The sequence below is a fragment of the Pristiophorus japonicus genome, chromosome 3, assembly GCF_044704955.1.
Source record: "Pristiophorus japonicus isolate sPriJap1 chromosome 3, sPriJap1.hap1, whole genome shotgun sequence".
Taxonomy (NCBI): domain Eukaryota; kingdom Metazoa; phylum Chordata; class Chondrichthyes; family Pristiophoridae; genus Pristiophorus; species Pristiophorus japonicus.
This window is the reverse complement of record NC_091979.1, coordinates 317,711,059-317,724,659: the sequence shown is the minus strand read 5'-3', so window position 1 is coordinate 317,724,659 and position 13,601 is coordinate 317,711,059. Positions and strand designations below refer to the sequence as shown.

The window sequence follows — 13,601 nt, the reverse complement described above, 5'->3', positions numbered from 1 at the left end:
AGTACTGATCTTTGCGGCAACCCTCTAGTTACAACCTGCCAAGCCGCAATTGATCCGTTTAGTCCTACTGTCTGTTTTCTCTCCGTTAGTCAATCCTCAATCCATGCTAATATATTGCCCCCAATCCTATGAGCCTTAACCTGGTGTAACAACATCTTGTGCGGCACCTTATCGAATGCCTTCTTAAAATACAAATATACTGCATCCGCTGGTTTCCCCTTATCTACCCTGCTAGTTACACCGTCAAAAATCTCTGATAGATTTGTCAAACACGAGTTCCTTTTCATAAAACCGTACTGACTCTGCCTAATCATATTATGAGTTTCTAAATGCCCTGTTACCACATCCAGAATAATAGCTTCAAATATTTTCCTACTATTTTGTCAGGCTTTCTCCCTCCTTTCTTGAATAGCAGGGTTATATTTCCTACCTTGCAATCCACAGAAGCCATTCTAGAATCTCGGAACTCCTGGAAGATCAAAACCAATTCATCCACTCTCTCTGCAGCCACCTCTTTTCCAACCCTAGGGTGCAGGCATCAGGTCCAGGGGATTGGTTGGCTTTTAGTTCTCTTAATGTCTCCAGTACATTCTCTTTACTAATATTAATTACTTTAAGTTCCCCAATCACATTGGACTCTTGGTTGCTCACTATTTCCGGAATCTTTTTTGTGACCTCTACTGTGAAGACAGCTACAAAATATTTGTTTAACCTCCCCACCATTTCCTTATTTCTCCTGTCTCTGCCTCCAAGAGATCCAGGTTTACTTTTGTTAATCTCTTCCTTTTTACATACTTGCAGAAGCTCTTGCAATCTGTTTGTACATTTCTTGCTAGTTTACTCGCACTCTCTAATTTCTCCCTCTTTATCAATGTTCTCAGCACCCTTTGGTGATTTCTAAAACCCTCCCAATCCTCAGCATTACTATGCTTTTTGGCAACAGTGTAAGCTTCTTCTTTTAATCCAATAATATCCTTAATTTCTCAAGTTAGACATGGTTAGATCATTTTTCCTGAGTTCTTTTTATTCCTCAAGGGAATGCATGTTCATTAAGAATTATGAACTATATCTTTAAATGTTTGCCATTGCTTATTTACATAGCAAAGAACGACTAAAACAATAATAAAGAGAGGGAAGACAGATTATGAAAGTAAACTAACAAGAAATATAAGAACAAATAGTAAGAGTTTCTCCAGGTGTATAAAAATGAAGAGAGTGGCTAAAGTAAATGTTGGTCCTTTCGAGGATGAGAATTAATAACGGGGAACAAGGAAATGGCAGAGACTTTGAACAAATATTTTGTGTCAGTCTTCACAGTAGAAGACACTAAAAACATCCCAATAATAGATAATCAAGGGGCTATAGGGAGGGAGGAACTTAAAACAATCACTGTCACTAAAGAAGAAGTACTCAGAAAAATAATGGGATTAAAGGTGGACAAGTCCCCTGGACCTGATAGCCTGCATCCCAGGGTTTTAAAAGAAGCTGCAGAGATAGTGGATACATTGGTTGTGACCTACCAAAATTTCCTGGATTGTGGGGAGGTCCAGTGGATTGGAAAACCACAAATATAATGCCCCTATTTAAAAAAGCAGGGAGACAGAAAGCAGGAAACTACAGACCAGTTAGCCTAAAATCTGTAATTGGGAAAATGCTCGATTCCATTATGAAGGAAGCAGTAACAGGACATTTTGAAAAGCATAATTTAGACAAGCAGAGTCAGCATGGTTTAATGAAAGAGAAATCATGTTTGACAAATTTGCTGGATTTCTTTGAGGATGTAACGAGCAGGGGAGATAAGGGAGAATCAGTGGATGTGGTGTATTTGGATTTCCAGAAAGCATTCGATAAGCTGCACAGTATTTCCCGGTCGTCACTGGTTAGTTAGTGAGCATGCTTTTTGAACTGGGTCCAGTGTTTCCACTTGCCGATACCCCTTATAACTACGCAGGCGCACATGTCCCTTACCATCCTCACCATCACCTGATTGGTCCCTTTGGGGTATTTGGACCTTCTGTTCTTTAGTCATTCTCAAAGTCCTTGATTACTTGCTGATCTCTAGCCTGTGCTTTTAAGTCATGTAACTGCTTACAGAGTTGCATCACAAACCTCTGTCCCCTGTCTTTATAAGGCCCTTCGTCCTTGCTTCTTGTAACCAAGACTTCTGGCAGTCTCATTAGTTCAAAGGGTGTCAGTCCTGTCATCCAACTAGGGATTACCCTGAGCTTCATCAGTATTTTAGTAACATCTCTACCCAACCTTTTCCAGTTTCCTCGATTGCTTTAACTAGGGCTGCTTTTAAGGTTCTATGGAACCGTTGCCTCATCCCTAGTAAAGCGCAGGCCTGTTTCATCACCTTCCCTGTGAAGTGGGTACCTTGATCTGAGTCCAGCTGAAGTGGCATTTCTTCTGCTAGGATCCTGGCCACGGTTTCTGCTGAACAATTTCTAGTGGCAAAAGCTTTGTAAACTGGTCTATTTCTATTAATAAACTGGCATCGTAATATCGGGACACGTAACACAGGAAGGCTAAAACCGGTATCTGACGCGCGAAGGGCTAGGTGGGAAACAATACTCTTACCCACTTTACCACTTTGTAAACTGGTCTATTATAACTCGGCAGTATGTCTTCTCCTTGTTGCTGGGTAATGGTCCAGTAAAATCTATCTGTAAGTTTTCCCAGGGTCCTTTCGGTCGGGGTTGATGTCCCATTCTGACCTTTACTTTTCCCCCAAGTTATATTTTGCATGTGTCAGGCACCTTCTACAGTGGTGCTCCATATCTCTACCCATTCCCTTCCACCACCAGCATCTGGACATCGAGCTTATCGTGTTGGTTCTACCTGTATGGACATACCCGTGGTATCAATTTAATAGGCTCCCCTGGATGCATTCCGGGGCCACTACATTCCCATCTTTCCTCCATATCCTGTCCGTCCCTTGTTGGGCCCCTCTCTGCTTCCACCCCTCCTTTTCCTGTGGAGTGGCTTCTCCCTGTACCTAAAGCATGTTTACTTCCTCAGGCCCGATGCTGTGACCTGAGCTTCACCGGCCAGTGTACCTGTCTCTGCCACCCACTTGGCTGCCTCGTATGCCCATGCGTTTCTCTGTTGATGTTGATGAGTGTTTATAATCATGCACTACTCCAAAAGCACACCGACTGTCTGTATAGATGTTTACTCCTTTTCCCTTAGCCTGCCTCAGAGCCTTGGTGAGATTCACCAATTCAGCCACTTGAGCTGATAAGCCACTTCGAACCGTCCTTCCCTTCTAACCTGTCCGCTGCTATCTACCACTGCCCTTACCGTCAGTAGTGTCCCGTTGATATAGCGCCGAGACCCATCTACGTATAGATCCATGTCTACCTCCTCAAGCCTGACTACTTCCCTTGTCTTCTCCTGTCGGGCTACACTGATGCTCCTCTCCCTGCGTAATGATCCACCCTGCAGGGTTCTTACAGTTGTCTTTTATTGTTACCGTCCTGTTGGGGGGGTAAGAGCATTGCTTCCCACCTAGCCCTTCGCGCGTCGGATACCGGTTTTAGCCTTCCTGTGTTAAGCAATTGTACTAAGGTATGCTGGGTACCTGTCCCGATATTACTATGGCACTGAACTATGCCTGCCCCCATGTAATGATCTTTACTGTGGTGAGATAGATGTGAAAGTTCCGATTCGGGTCGGCTAATCCCAGGGCTGGAGCACTTGTGAGAATTTGTTTTTTCTGCAGTAGTTGAATAGCCCTAGTGCCTGCCTGAGCCCTTTCACAGTTCCTGGCCTGGGCCTTGATCGAATTGTTTCCTTTCTGTCCTCAGGCATCTGTCTCTTCCCTTGTGATATTATGTATCCTAGATCTGTTACTTCGCTCCTTCCTACCTGCACCTTCCTAGGATTTATTTTTAATCCCGCACTCTGTCGAGCTCCTAGCACTGTAGTTAAAGCTAGTTCGTGCTGTTGTTCTGTGCTGGAGGCAATAAGGATATCATCCACATACTGCAAAAGGGTGCTCCCTTCTTTGCCTGTTGGAGGCCTCGCCTTCCTGTGCCTCCTCCCTTATTGCAGCTAAAACATATCAGGGGAGCTGCCCGGGGGTGTGTCTCCTCCCCCTTCGTCTCTGCTGCTATTTTTGCTATCTTCTCCCTTTGTTCCGACTTTAACTCCTCTACGTGTTCTGCTCACTCCAACATTTCATCCCGCACTCTAAATCCCAAATTAATGATCTTTTGATGGGCTTCTCCTAGTCCGTCTTTAAACATTACGTGCTGAAGGAATTTTTGCATTTTTTGCTATGGCTGTGCACTGCACTATCCATCCGGTCCTGTCTTTTATCTCTTCCAGCTTATTTATCAGCTTCTAGCTCTGGAATTTGTTTCGTTTGAGAATCTAGTTCTTTTATCGGCCCTCTGTCGCAGGCGAGTATTATTACATAGGCTTTCTCCGTTTTATTCTTATTCTGACTATCCCATCATTTCCTCTGTCTGTCAGGTGAGTCTTCTGGCTGCCATCCTTGCTTTTTAATTTATTTTATTAAGAAACCCAATTTAATAATGTCCAGTATAAAACAGCTGTCAATGGAAAGGGTTAACTCCTTTACAGGTTTGTAAGAAGGCTTGACGTCATTACGTGACTTCGGATAATCATTTAAACCTTTACCGATATCTGAATTGTTTTCCCCAAGTCTTTGTGCCTTCAAAACTTGCTTAGAAATTATGAATCCGTTAAAACAGCAGAAATCATTAGTAAAGCTGTCATTAGCTTTAAATAAAACATTCTCATCAGAAAAGGCAGCATTTTAGATTAAACTCCAATTGTTTCTAAACTTCCAATTCAAATACTTACCAAAGATTTTTTAATTGATTTAAAACGAGACCAGACATTTTTAATAGTTATTTTGTTTACTGAAATCCAATTTAAAATAAAGTACTGGTAACTGTGGTTTATTTTTCTTAGCTCTGTAAATCATCGTCCAAACAATCAGGGAAACTTCCACACTTTTTACATTTTCACACAAGCTATATACATTCCAGCATTTTGTTTTTTAAGGTCCCGTTCACTCAGCAAATCTTGTGTTTTATTTCTCTCGGCACAAAAGCTCAAACTTCCGTGCTGGTTCCATCTTTAAAAAAAATCTGTAGCAACATATTTTCTAATTCCCAGTTTTTTTCCTTCCTTTGCTGAGATCGCATAGCTTAGATCTTTTCTCCTCGTTATCTCCAAAACCCTCTCTTGCTTGTTTAGATTGTTCGGGACTTTTTCCTCAATAAGCACCGTCCATTTTGAAAAGGTTTTCAAACCCAAAATTTAAATCTCCTTTATTGCAGTGAAACTTTCTCATAATTTAAAATCATTATCAACACAGAGTGTCTTTTTTATCTCTTTTCCCATATTCACACTTTGAAACAAAGCCGAGATTTCACTGTGGCCATTATGAAAGTTCGACTTTCATTGGTTAATTACCCTCCAATTAAACCAATATCTTTTTCACAGCCAATATAAACTAGTATCCAGTAAGTTGCATCATTTTCCATTTAAATCTCCTTTCTTCAAATTAGTTTTTATATAAAACAAACATTTTACACAGAGGGTTTATGTCTCCGTGAATTTGTTAATTTAAACTACATAAGACAATTGCAAACACTTTTTTTCCATTTAGATGTTCAATGGTTTCCTTTAGCAGCTGTAGCTTTCAAGGTTGCATCTTTTATCTTTTGATAAACAAGCTGTCCTTCGTGAATTCAACAGTCAAGAAAGCTTCCATGCGAACTCTTCCACTTAAAGACAGACATTCACACCAAATACTGCTTATCCGATGTATTTTCAGCAACTTAATGCATGCCATTTTCTGTCTGGGTACATTTACCCCTCCACCAGATTCCGTATACTGTTTCCAAGCCATTGGACCCCTCTAACATCCAGCAGTAGTAACAATACTGCTTGCCTCTCTAATCTGGTTACTCCGACTGGAAGTGTCGATTTTATTTTTCATCAATCCTGCTAGCATTTATACACGGGACCCTTTTGCCCCATATCCCAGAGAGCCCCCTTGATCTTCATTTTATCTCACTGGCCAGTTTTCCTAAACATCCTGGGTACCACCACTGCCTCCCCCTTTTAGGTTGTATTCCTTCTTATTTCGGCAATACACCTATCTCTTGGTCATTTTTCTAGCCCTCTTTAGGCTGTTATCCTTCTTGTTTGGATAACAGGAAATTGTTTTCTACGTTAATGATAATTTCCTCCATCTCTGGCCTCATGTGTATCTCTCATTTCATTCGCCTCACCATTGCCGGCTGTTCCTTCAGCTGCCTGGGCTTTAAGTTCTGGAATTCCCTCCCTCAACCTCTCTGATTCTCAACCTCCTTTTCCTCCTTTGAGATGCCCCTTAGAGACTAGCTCTTTGACCAACATTTTGGTCACACGTTCTATCATCTCATTATGCGGCTCTGTCAAGTTTAGTTTTATAATGCTCCAAGCACCTTGGGAATGATCATTATCTTATCTCTCTATGCCCCTTTATAAACTCCTGCTCCTCTCACCCAACTTACTGTGTCTCCTAACTTATGGCATCTTCAAATCTGGATATACAACTCACTATTCCTTCATCCAAGTCACTGATGTATATGGTGAGGTCCCTGAGCAGATGTCTGGAGAACACCACTTGTCACATCCCACCAATCAGAGATGATTCACTTTCTCCCTACTATCGGTTTCCTAACTCCCAACCAATTACCAACCCATGTCATAACGGTACGACCAATTCCATGTGCTCTCATTTTTGCTAATAATCTCTTGTGTGGAACCTTATCAAATGCCTTCTGGAAGTCCATATAGACAGCATACATAAACGCTCCACCATGCTAGAGACCTCCTCAAAATATTAGGCTAGCTTAGTCAGACATGAACTATCCTTCACAAATCCTGCTGACTCTTTTTGATCAGCTTACACTTGTCCAAGTGCCCTCACATTGGGGCACAAATTCCGGCCTCCCCGGCTCCGTGTGGAGTCTCTACTGACCCAGGAAGGCATCGCAAAAGCCGGTTTTCGTCGCGCAGCGCACATGCAGCGAAAACCGGCTTTTCCGATCTGTCAAGCTCTGGCTTGACAGATTATCCATATCCCCACAGCCAGGACATTCGCATCGGCAAAATTGCAGTATTTACCCATATCTTGCCCAGCTAATGTCCTGAAAGCTCTTGTGCCTGGTAAAAGCAGGTGCATAGCCTACTTTTACCAGCGTAAGAGTTTTAAAACAAAATAAAAACGTATCAAAATCAAATTTAAAAACAAATTTTTATGTGAAAAACCCTGCCCACTAAGGTAAGTTTATTTTTAAACCTAATTACAAAACTTTTTAAATAATCGGAAAAATATTTTTTTTTCTAAAACATTTATTAACTTTGATTTCAATTAATTTTATTTATGTGAGGTGTGTTTTTTATTTTTTAATGTGGTGTTTAGTGTGTTTGTTTTTTTTTTCTCATTAATAGCGATGAGAACTGGTAGATACGGAGCTCCCATTGCTATTAATGAGAATGCTGTGGAATACGGTACCTGATTGGCTGTGCAGTCACACATGACTGCATCTTCTGCGTGGGAACCTGGAGGACGGGAGCGCGCTTCGCAGCGCGGGAAGAGAAGGCCTCCCCACCGGAATCCGAGGCGTCTCCGGGACCCCCAGGTAATTTTGTAAAAACTCTCCGGTCGGAGACGTTCGTTCGAAAGAAACCTCGGACCAGAATTTCAGTGCCACTCGCTCTCATGATTGATTCTTGTGCATCCCATTTCCAGTGGATTTTCTGGCCTCTTCAGCAGTGATTTTAAAAAGAACTCATTCCCACAGTTCAGAATTTTCAATCTCAGTCGCTGGCTCATTCACAAAATCATAGAACCATGGAAGGATACAGCACAGACGGAGGACGCTTGGCCCATTGTGCCTGTGCCAGCTCTTTGAAAGAATGATGCAAATGACAGAAGTTCTCAGATTCATTGTGAAACTATAATATGGACAAGTTACACTACACAAGTGATACTGATTGCAATTCACCTGTAACTGCAGTATTGAGAGTCAGCACCACAATCCACTACTGGAATATAAATTAAATGCCATAATTAATAATGTACCATTGCTAACTATCCCTGCTGTGTCATCTCGTGCTAATCAAAGGTGAATGGTAGAATTAATCACAAGCATCAAAATGCAAAAAGGATAAGTTAGAGTTGCAGATAAAATGGATTATTATTTTGTTCTCTTGCAGCAACACACAGAAGGATTTGTTGAAAGTGAGTCTCGATTGGCTTCAATGTCACTTCACGTGGGGCCCACAGAAAGAAAACATTGACTTGGACGACATGAAGTATAGATTGCAAGATTCAATACAGGCGGGTGTGAAATATCAGGCCAGGTCTTACAACCACCTCGCTTTTGTAAACTGTCTGCAAGGCAACTGTGAAGAGGCAATTCAAAACTTAGAGGAAGCTGAAAAGATTCTGAGGGAGGACCATGAACATGAATTTGAAAGAAGATGCATCATCACCTATGGAAACTATGCCTGGGTATATTATCACATGGGCCAACTGACAGAGGCCCAGTCCCACCTCGACAAGCTGGAGATGATCTGTAAACAATTTACTGATGGCTCTCGGTATACAGCACTGATACCTGAAGTATACGGGGAGAAGGGTTGGTCACTGTTGACTTCTAGTCAATACTATGAAGAGGCAAAGGAATGTTTTGAGAAGGCTCTGGAGGATGATCCTGATGACACTGAATGGAACGTTGGCTATGCGACTGTTCTGTTCCGTCTGGAAGGGATTTCTGGTACCCCAGAGAGTGGTGACCGCAGCCAATCAGTGAAGCAGTTGCGACGTGTGCTGGAACTTGATCCAGATGACTCTGTAGCCATGGTGCTGTTGGCTCTAAAACTACAAGAGTTCAATCAAAAGGAGGAAGCACTGAAATTAGTTGAACAAGCATTGCAGAAGTCCCCTGATCTTCCATATGTAACTCGTTATGCAGCAAAACTTTACAGAATTAATGGAGATGTGGAAAAAGCTGTGGAGCTGTTGAAGACAGCTTTAGAAATTAGCCCAAACTCTATCTTCTTACACCACCAAATAGGTCAGTGTTACAGAAATAGAATATTTCAACTGATCAAATATCCAGGCAGCAAAGACCCTCGCAATCCTGCTTTTCAACAGAAAGCTGACTTAATCAATAAATGCAAGTACCATTTTGAAAAGGCATTTCAGTCCCGCCCAGTAACATCTATTCAACTACAACTGGATTTTGCAGGAATCTGTTCATTAAATGAAGAATATCTCAAAGCAGAGTTGATCTACAGCAATCTAATGAAATTGGAAGATACTCGTCCGGAAAATAAACAGGCAATATGTTTAGAGGCTGGTTTATTTGAACTGTACCAGAAAAGATCTGAATCAAATGCCATCAGCCGTTTTCTGGAAGGAGTGAAAGTCAGATACGACTCAATACAACAGACAAGGTGTTATAAAAACTTGGAGAAGATAGCAGAAAGACGACTTCATAGGAATCCCAGAGACAGCAAGGCCTTTGGTGTTCTTGGGTTACTGCACCAGTTGGATGGGGAGAAGTACAAAGCTATTGAGTGCTTTGAAAAGGCCTTGGAGTTTGATTGTGGCAATGAAGAATATCTAAGTGCTCTCTCTGAATTACGCCTTTCTATCTTGGCAACGCTGACTATTTCCTAGCTAAAACATTTGAAGGATGCATTAATACTCTCAGATCTATGAGCAGATTTGGTAGGGTACTCGCTTCACATATTATATCCTGCGGGCACTTTCTTTCAAAGTAGCAATTTACTCAAGTGTGTATAATTTTCAAACAATAATCTTCTTGTAATTATTCTAAGTTCCTGTGCTTCATTCAAGAATATTAACACCACTGGTGCACTAACCAAATAGGATTTGTTTCCATATCCTTAGACCTTTGCTATATGTGGAAATAAATAAAATAATGTGGGTTTTAGGGAATTAGAGTTAATTGAACCACTGAGACAGAGACATCATAGTTGTTTATGAATTACAGGGACCATTTTTAAAACAATAGTACACATTACATTGGCCCCAATTTTAACTCCAGATGGATTTTGGGTGGGTGAGTGGCGAGGGGAATGGGAAACTCAACCGTTTCTACAGATAATGGCTGACTCCTGTTCCTATGATCCTTTGGGGGAGAAATTCGTGTTCGCCAGGAAAGTTATTGGTGTCACCGGCAACTGCAGTTAACGACCGTTGAAAATGGCCGCAACGCTAACAGGACAAAATTCGTCTGGGAAGCTGGAGATTGGTGGTGCAGCACTTACCTTCCATGCAACGCCACCCTGGTGAGGTTAGTGGAGGCATCCAACCCGAAGTTCCTGTCCAGGTACGGCATTCGAGCTTCACACAGCATCTGGAAGCAACGCTGTGGAGCTCGGGATGGAACTGTGGGCAATGAAAAGGCCCGTGAATTAAAGGGGCCTTGCACTCAGAAGTAATACAAATTAAAATCCAATGAAACAATACTGTTTTCAGCCCTATCTTCCTTTCAAAAAAAAATTAACATTAATAAGAAGTCTAAAATGTGAATATTCAGCTCTTAAAGCTGAATGCCCTTCCTAACGTCAAAAAATGGTAAAAGTGCTTCAGCACTAACACAAGTGGCTCAGTAAGCCAGGGAAGGGGCACTCAGGGTCAGTACGCAGCACTCCAGCTTTGTGCATGGGGGTCAACACTGCAAGAGAGGTCCTCTACCCACAGGGGCCAGGAGGCCCTCCAGAAAGAATGATGTGGGAGAACATCACCGAAGCCATCACTGCCAGCAGTGTCACCCCCACCATCTGACTCCGGTGCTCAAAGAAGCTTCATGGCCTCAGACCGCTGGTCAAGATCAATGAATGTATCTTCAAAAGCCCTCCCCTACCAACTGCACCACTCACCTCACACACTGCTCAATGCACGACCCCCAATCACTCACCTACCAGTAATTTGTACCAATCACGAGGCACATCTCCCATTCCTAGCCGTCCCTCATCCCCTTGGAGGAGCTGGTGCAGACCATTCTTGGCAGGGGCATGGCTGAGCTCTTGGCCAGCGGTGGGGCTGAAGGGATACAAGATGCTGGTATCCTCATACAGAATCCTCCTTCTGGCATGCACCTCTTGCTTTCCTGCCCTCCCGTCCCCACAACTCCACCCTTGTGCTTTCCTCATTTCACACACCCAAGAAATGCACCTTTCCATCCAGTGGTTGACCAAGACGAGGGAGAGGAGAGTGACGAAAAGCAAGAAGATTGATTTGACACACCCAGCCACCAGCTCCTCAAGGTCGACCAGCAAGGCCATTTGCAGTGTCCCCCACTGAAAGTCAGCAGCCTTCCACCAGCCATGCTGCAGCCACTGGGGTAGCACTGCATGACATCAGTAAGACAGGCAAGGGCTTCAATAAAATCCAAAAATTCCCAGTCCAAAAGTTTAAATACAAACTTACCTGAAAGATGTGTGTGTCCCTTTAAGAGGTGCCGACATCACCACTGTCAGCCTGCTTGCTGAATTCAGTGCTCGGGGTGATTTTCACGGTTGTGACGTTAAGTTGGCGTTGTACGTCGATTGACATCACAACGCTGCCATTTTGTCCGGCATGGCTCTGCCAGTAACCGGCAGCGCAAAGGTCAGGACCAAAACAGCCACCGTCACGGACCCTGCCAGCAGCTGGCGAAATATTGGCCACTGGCGTTTTAGTGCCATTTAATGTCACTACGGAGTAGTGCTCAGGACACAGATTTTTAGCCCCATGTTCCTATGTTCTTTACTTACCCAGTTTCCACCAAGTGGGAGGGTTTAAAATCACCCCCAGGAAGTTGTTATGTAATCTAGATCAGGGGTTCTCAACCAGGAGTCCGTGGCCCACTAGGGGTCCATGAGAAGCTTTCAAGTGGACAAACCCGAGAATGTGTAAAATGTGGGCCTTGTGCAATCCACCTACGCGTCTCTCTCTCTCTAATTAACTTTTAAATCCACGGCCATTCGATTTGGCCAAAGGCCAGTAACTCAGCATCGTCGCTCACACAGACACAAGGGGGTTCGCAGCTGTAACCCGGCACTACACCCTCACCCCAACCTCGATACAGGGCCCACGCCCCTCATCCCAAACTTGATCCGGGGCCCAAGCCCCTCATCCCAGCCTCGACCTGGTGCCCACATCCCTCACCCCTCCTAGATATGGTGCCCACGCCCCTCATCCCAACCTCGATCCGTGGGCCCACGTCCCTCACCCCAACCTCGATACGGTGTGCTCACAACCCTCGCCCCAGCCTCGATACGGTGCCCACGCCCCTCATCCCAGCCTCGAACCGGGGCCCTCACACCTACCCGAGCCTCGATCCGGGGCCCTCACACCTACCCGAGCCTCGATCCGGGGCCCTCACACCTACCCGAGCCTCGAACCGGGGCCCTCACACCTACCCGAGCCTCGATCCGGGGCCCTCACACCTACCCGAGCCTCGATCCGGGGCCCTCACACCTACCCGAGCCTCGATCCGGGGCCCTCACACCTACCCGAGCCTCGATCCGGGGCCCTCACACCTACCCGAGCCTCGATCCGGGGCCCTCACACCTACCCGAGCCTCAATCCGGGGCCCTCACACCTACCCAAGCCTCGATCCGGGGCCCTCACACCTACCCGAGCCTCGATCCGGGGCCCTCACACCTACCCGAGCCTCGATCCGGGGCCCTCACACCTACCCGAGCCTCGATCCGGGGCCCTCACACCTACCCAAGCCTCGATCCGGGGCCCTCACACCTACCCGAGCCTCGATCCGGGGCCCTCACACCTACCCGAGCCTCGATCCGGTGCCCTCACACCTACCCGAGCCTCGATCCGGTGCCCTCACACCTACCCGAGCCTCGATCCGGGGCCCTTACACCTACCCGAGCCTCGATCCGGTGCCCACGCCCCTCATCCCAGCCTCGAACCGGGGCCCTCACACCTACCCGAGCCTCGATCCGGGGCCCTCACACCTACCCGAGCCTCGATCCGTTGCCCGTTCCCCTCACCCCCGCCTCACTCTGGCACACAGCTGATGGACTAACAGCCGCATGTCACCTTGAGCAACTGGGCCCTGCACCAGCGGGTAAGAGAAGAAGGACAATCACCGGGCCCGCCAAAACTGCCTCCTCCTCTCGCCGAGTATGTACTGAGCCAGGATGAACATTGAGGATTGGATATGGTTATGTTTGTCGAAGATACCTTCACTTCTTGACAGAATCGTTGATCAGCACCAGCAAAAGTTTCACATTAAGTTAATAGAAAGAAATAATAATAATATATGTTTAATTGTAGAACTTTTTTATACAGAAAAAATACTGCTGTTGTGTTACAGAGAGTCCGTGGAATTTTAATAACACGGGAGGGGGGCCTTAAAAGCATAAAATCATAGAAGCATAGAATGGTTACAGCACAAGAGGAGGCCATTCGGCCCATTGAGCCCATGCCGGCTCTCTGCAAGAGCACTTCAGCTAGTCCCACTTCCCCGCCCTTTCCCCGTAGCACTGCAATTGTTTTACTTCAGGAACCTATCCAATTCCCTTTT

The 13,601-nt window shown here is 44.9% G+C and overlaps 1 pseudogene; it reads left to right on the top strand.

The window, feature by feature from the left end:
* Positions 1 to 7,568: 7,568 nt before the first annotated feature.
* LOC139256192 (interferon-induced protein with tetratricopeptide repeats 5 pseudogene) lies at positions 7,569 to 10,500 on the top strand (annotated as a pseudogene).
* The last annotated feature ends 3,101 nt before the right edge of the window (positions 10,501 to 13,601 follow it).